Here is a 6,868-nt window from a genome sequence, read left to right as displayed (position 1 = left end):
ACTTAGAACATCAGTCTAAGAGAAGAGGGCAGGGCAAGGGGGAATACAGTCTTGCAGACTTCAGGATTTCTGCATAAATCATGTATTGGTTGGCTGAGAACAACTCCAGAGGAACAACTGTAAGGTAAATGCCCTGCACAGGCAGCTTAGTGGTACTTGAAGAGGAAGCTGAAATATTTCATTATTTGATAAAGATATTCTTAGCAAGTAACACATCTTTTCACCACTGCACTTTTTTTTTTAAAGTTATATTTTTGGCCTTTATTTGATACAACAGCTGAAGAGAGACAGGAAATGTGGGGAGCAGAGAACGGGGGAAGCCATGCAGGAAATGGTCGACCGACTGGGAATCGAACCGGCGACCCCTGCGACAAGGACTGTAGCCTCTGTATGTGGGGCGCTTAGACCGCTAGGCCACCAGCGCCCCACCACTGCACTTTTATCATATTATTTTAGCCTGTACATATTAGTCATGCCTATTTGTTGTTCTTTTGTATTTATAGCTGATGTTATTTTTACTATTTTTATTTTATTTTTATTTGTATGTCTTATTCTTATGCCTTGTACAAAGAGAGCACAGTTCACCTAAGTCAAATTCCTTGTGTGTTCAAGCATACCTGGCCAATAAAGCTGATTCTGATTCTGATTTTTCCAGTGAAAATCCCCTGGGTTGCACCCTTAAACTTTTGCTGTTGTGTTAGTTTCTCCATTTTACTGACAAACAAGCATATTGAGCAATAAAAAAAATGTTATTCACTCTTTATTCTTTTTGTTAAATTGTCCGCTTTCTTCGGTGAAGTGGTTTGCAATGTAAAACAGGAAGAATCAATGAGAAAGGAATACAGAAGAGTGACAGATAGAGAGATACTGCGGACTAAAACGTAGCGGAGGAGACAGCAGATGGTGGGGATTATTCTGTACTAAAATACTCCGGGATCTACAGAGGGAAGGCCACAGACATAAACCTTTACAGACTCCATCTGCCCAAAATACACCAAAAAGAGCCCACAGTAGCCATAATGATCAAATCCTAGTAAAACACAAAACAACTATAACTGTCGTTTTCATAACAATAATTACATTTTCAAATTTCAGGAGGGAAGCAATATTCTGATGTTCTATTGAAGAATATGTTTTAATTCAAATCAGTAGAAATATCTTTTCGGGTCAGAAAAACATACATTTTAAACATGTTAAAAAAAATAGCTGAGCAAGCATTCCCATCCCACATATGGTATTCAAGATATTCTACTAGTTGCATTTTTTATGTAGCAGCAATTGCATGCAGTAACATCTTTGCTGTGATATTTTTGCTTGTGTCTTATGTCATATTATGACTAACAGCATATGAAAGCCTTCATCCATATTTGATGTTTACTGAGTGAGAAAGCAGTCACGAACCAATCCTAATATCTCCTCAATTATTCCTCTATATAGCCGTCAACACACAACTAAACACACGTCATTGCAGATTTGCTGTTATAGTCTCCCACTGCAGCTAAGGGAAGGAAAATAGAGAGAAGGAAAAGAGTGGGTGTAAGACTTTTTTTTCCCTTTTCTATTGTGTGGACAAACACTGAACCTGCGATTGAATTGAAAACATAATTACTGTGTATTGAGAGAACATAAGCAAGGCTAAGCAGATCATACAGTGCCCTATCAGAGCAATGTAAACAGCAAGCTGACAGAATCAACACCATGCTCTGCTCCTGAACGCCGCTTTTCTTAATACCCCGGTGCAATTGGCTACTGAGCTGTGCCGTTCAGACGGTGCTCTGTTACTGCATCAGCAAGTTATTGTTAGGGCATTCTGGTCACGGCACAGCACAACAGGGGTACACATATTGACTTATTTGATGTGTGTAGAACAGAGAGAAAAATAGGCAGAGAGGGAAAACAAGAGAGAAAGAAAGAGAGAGTGATAGAAAGGGAGAGAGAGAGAGAGAGAGAAGGTGAAAGATAGAGAGAAGGAAAATATGTCCATCTGTGTCACAGCCTAAGAGAGAACCATCACAATACCTGACAGTTGTTCTCAGTCTCCTCACAGCCCACACTCTGCCTTCTTCTTCATTTATCCATCACATTAGAATGTGTGATATCTGTGCACATGTATTTATATTGATTGTTTTTTTATTTTATAATTTTCAAATAAATTACACAAATCATTACAATCTACAAACACAGGATTCCTGTTTATTGCCCATTTTTCAAATGTTGTTTTAATGAATTACTGCTAAAGGGGTTCTTTAAACATCCGCTTATATAACAACAATAGTGTCGTATAATGTAGGTTTGTAAATTTTGATTGTAGATAATGTTTGATTTTATGTGCTATCTTGTTTGTGATGGGATTTGTCAATATTGTCCTGACCCTCATGTCAACAAAGCTACTCTGATTTAAATTGCGTGGAGAGCAAGGAGTGAGACAGAGAATGATAGAGAGAGAGAGAGAGAGAGAGAGAGAGAGAGAGAGAGAGAGAGAGAGAGAGAGAGAGAGAGAGAATGTGTGTCTATCTGTTTGTTTGTCTGTGTTTGTGTGTATGTGTTTGTGTGAGGGCTGTCCATACATGTGTGTGTGTGTGTCTGTGTCTTTGTGTTTGTGTGTGCATGTGTATTATTGACTTATCATCTACCCTGACCGGAGAAAGTTAATTAAATCCTGTCCTGACAGTGAGCATACAGTCATTGCTGTCAATGAGTGCATATGCAACAGAAAAAGGTTGACATTTGTGACACGTACTAAATATATAATTATATCATCAGAGCAGGTTTAATAAGAACTGGTGCTCCCCAAATTTAAAAAATAAATGCAAATGTCTGTACTTTTTTTTTTACTTTACAAATATAAAAAAAAGAAGAGAGAGGGATTTTTTTTACTTCACTTGTTTGTATGTTTAGAGAACTTAATTTGTGCAGTTGTGGCAATTAGATTAATCACAATTAGTTACCAAGGTCTATTGAATTGTATTTTTGCTTTGAATGCTCATCCCTACTGGATACACATTTACCGTGTCTTGTCTTTGCACATTCAAAGTCTGTGCAAAGACCTTAATCATACCTTCTGTCTAAATCAGTTATTCCACTTAAGCCTGATTGTTCTTTAGTCTCTGATTCATTAAAGCCTTAAAAAAAAGGTTTTTATCAATCAGAGGAATGTGAAGGTTACGTCTACAAGCCTGACTACAGCACTCTATCAGTTCTCACTGTCATTGTCTTAATTTGTCATCTGATTGGCTCTCTGTACTGACATCTGCTTGTCAGTTAGGGTAGTCATCAAATGCATTTGCCACTTCTGTAGGTTTTTCACATGCTGTGGGCTTGCATTGTGGTTGCAGTGAAAACAAAAATGAGTGTGAATGGTAGAAGCGTTGAGAACCAATCAATAAATATATGACAGAAATCAAAATGACACTGTTTATGTCAACTGTGTCAAGAATCAATCATAAAGCATGATTCTTACTTGTGTGTTTGTCTCTGCTTGTGAGCTTATTGTGCCACATTGAATTTCTTAGGAGTACAGTAAGTCTTACACAGCCCCATCCCCCCATCTGAAACTCAAAGTTGATAAAATGATAATCTCAATGAAATGAAACAAAAGGAAATGTTAATGAAAAGACAAAGACTCAAGCTACGTGACTCATTCCTCTTGATAAGATAAGAAGTAGCTTAACAAAGCAGAACAAAAAGTTAGACCTCCTCAGTGAACATGCAGCTTCAATGAGCCAAAACTGTTTTCCCCTGAGGCGCACCTACACTTAAGCTCACCTCAGCTAGTGTGTTCAAGCAGGAAGATGATCACCAGGTGGTCAGCAGCAACGCTGGAGATTACATGCCCGAACAGACTCCCTTAGGACACAGAGCATCTCTTTTAACTACACAATTAGCATTTCTTAAAACCAGAGCCTTGGCATACATGATTTCACGACTCACAGTATTCACACCTGATTCTTCTCCCTTCAGAGACCTAATCAAGTTGATGATTTCTGTAAGGCTTCATTTGTTTTTGTCTTTGATTGTGGGAATGAATTCCTTTGAATGAGATTGTGTGCTTGTCTATTTAGCAGAAACGCACACACACACCATCCCTGACAAGCTGTAAAACAGTTGAAACACAAGCATCAAAAACCCCTGGTGACTTCCTCGTTCTGAGGATTTTTTTACTGCCAGCTCTCATCTTTGAAATAGATAATACAGGTCACCTTAATGTAGGCTGCACTAGAGAGGGTGTTTAAGTTTTTCTTTACGGAGAATGATTTGTTTGTGTTGTATTCCAGCTCTTTGGCCTCATGGGCCTTAACCTACATTACTGCACAAAGAGTATTCATTATTGATGATAAGACCTTTTAATACTGCTCATGTAAATTATATATTTGTAAATAAAACAAATGAAGTGTTCTGTTGGAACACAGCAGATATTTATAATTATACCTTATGATTTCTTTACCTGGGTTTATAGACATTGTATCTTATTCAAGTTTTTTCAACATGTTTGCAGATATAATTAATAGAAAAAGGTGACATTTAATCACTTTAAATGTGTCCATTATGGTGGTGAAATGATGCCTCAAATGCACAATACTCATTTAAAGATAATTATAATCCGAATGGTAAACCCTCTCTGTAAAATCGAGCAGTATTTCTGAACACAACATATTCGTTTCTTCAAATGTGTATTAGGAAAAACAATTGTCCATCTTAAAGGAGAAGGCTTCTACTGTCCATAATATCATGTACAAATGCAGAATAACTTTGTAACCCAGACATTCATTAGTAATCTAAAGGAGATTAACATCCGAAGAAGTACATTAGCCATGCATGACAACTATAATCACTTGTTGCATACGTCCAGTAAGCACTGGTATTAACAAACATTTGTGCACACAGACACACTTGCATTAAAGAAAAGAGAATTTGCATAGTTACACAAACTGGTCAAGATTATTCAGATGTGATATAAAAACAACAAAGAACAAGTTGTCTTTTTTCTCTATGAAATACACAAACACTCAAACATTCACCCCAATTTATGTCCCTTTAACACAAGTGATTTTTCAATTCAAATACAACAAAATTATGGTGGAAGTATGAGCCATTAAAGTAGCTCAGTCTGCAGAGAGCCATCAGAACAAGATATTGCTAAAGCAAACATGGTGGATTTAAATATTATTTTTATTCATAATTAAAGTAACTTTTGACTGTAGATGTTTCAAAATATAAATCAAGTTATACAAATGCTTCCCCATAAGCCTTCAGTCATAAATTTGATTTTATCTCTATATTTATCTTGGGATAGTGCCAGATCTACAGCAATAGATATGCCCAACTGTAGCTGCTTCACAAATTGGAGGCCCATAGTCAGGTATGTTTTCCTATAAGTGACACTTCTAACTATGAAAACTCTAGAGAAGTACTAACTGTGACAAACTACTAAAGAAAATGCAAGTAGGGGGGATCCGAGAGAATCCTGTCCACATCATGGTCTTTAAATAACATCGATAATTCAACATTTCTGAAAGAAATGGTCCGATCACATTCCAACTGACTGACTGCCGAGATGCGAGATGGACTGAATTGTTGTCAGGCCAAAAACAGTGTCCATGGAGCTTAACTCCTGGTGAATTGTGCCAGTGCAGAACAGTACCGCATTAGGGCCTTGTGGTTGTGGATCTTAAGCCCTGGCAGAGAGAACAGAAGCCCCCTTGTTTGACTGTGGCAAGTCCACAGGAAATACAATGCATTCACATGATAATGAGCAAAAAACACATGTGCAAATAAGTGCATTTACGCTCTCCCTTTCTCATCTTTACACACTGTATATGTCTCAAAACAAGTGGCTGTGGAGTTGGGGTGGGAGTTGGGGGTGGATGGGCAAAACTGTAGTATAAACTGACACAAACACATACGTAGTCATTCAAACATGCACGCTCATGCACAAACCTTTCAGTGTCTGGAGCAGAACGACCTGATTGCGGTTCTCATCACCAAGGAGACCAGCACTAAATAGGCGCCTGGCAGAGATAGACTGGCATTTAGCATTAAGGACCAAACAAAGCTTTTAAGGTTGAGTATACAGGGCTTCTTTAATAAAAAAGGGGGCGAAGAGGAGGGGGGCTCGGTGACATGCAGAAAATGAACAAAAGACCCCTACAGGAGAAAACAATTAGCTTTAAATGAAGAAATCAGATTATAGGAAATGTGAGCACAACATATGACTGGGGAATAAAAGGACAGAAAGAGCATCGTAAATGTAAACTACTCCTGATATTTAAATATGTCTTCTGTTTTAAAACTCATTACAGAACTTCCAACTCAATCATGGAAAGTGAGACTTAAAACATCTTTCAGAATTAAAGAGGTGCCTGTGTGATTTTGAGCGACATAACAAATAAGGCAAACTATAAATTCTTATGCCGGCCTGAGTCTCCACCATGCTTTAAACAAAAGGGGGTCCACTCTGTAGGTCCCAGAGCCCTATTTCAATGTAGAAACCTACACATGTAGCCTGACCTGCACCTCCTCCAAAATGTAACTATGAGTTAAACGGACCGAAAGCCCTGTGATTGGTCCACTGGGCAGCATATTTCCTGCATTTGCAGCATTTCAGAAATTGGTTTACATCAGCCGTACATAGACCGTACATCAACCTTACTTTGATGACTCCAATTTTGACAGTTTCATTAGAGATACCCAAATATGCTAATCGTATTATACTTACACAAACTTGTTTTTAAGGGCCTGAAGACTGAAGGTATGAGGCCCCTTCCATAATAATAATAATAACAATAATAATAATATTTAATATGATTATTATTATCTTTGTCGCTCATTTCTATATTTTTTAGGGCAAAGCGTGGTACCAGCAGGCCTA

General features: G+C 37.8%; 1 protein-coding gene across 2 annotated transcripts in view; it reads right to left on the bottom strand.

Annotated features, from left to right (window-relative positions):
* The window catches only part of igsf11 (immunoglobulin superfamily member 11), a 67,159-nt gene that overhangs the window by 49,259 nt on the left and 11,032 nt on the right, over positions 1–6,868 (bottom strand). The window lies entirely within an intron of this gene.

Source organism: Notolabrus celidotus, chromosome 14 (assembly GCF_009762535.1).
Source record: "Notolabrus celidotus isolate fNotCel1 chromosome 14, fNotCel1.pri, whole genome shotgun sequence".
NCBI classification, from domain to species: Eukaryota; Metazoa; Chordata; class Actinopteri; order Labriformes; family Labridae; genus Notolabrus; species Notolabrus celidotus.
The sequence above is the reverse complement of the archived record's forward strand: the minus strand, read 5'-3'. Positions and strand labels throughout refer to the sequence as shown.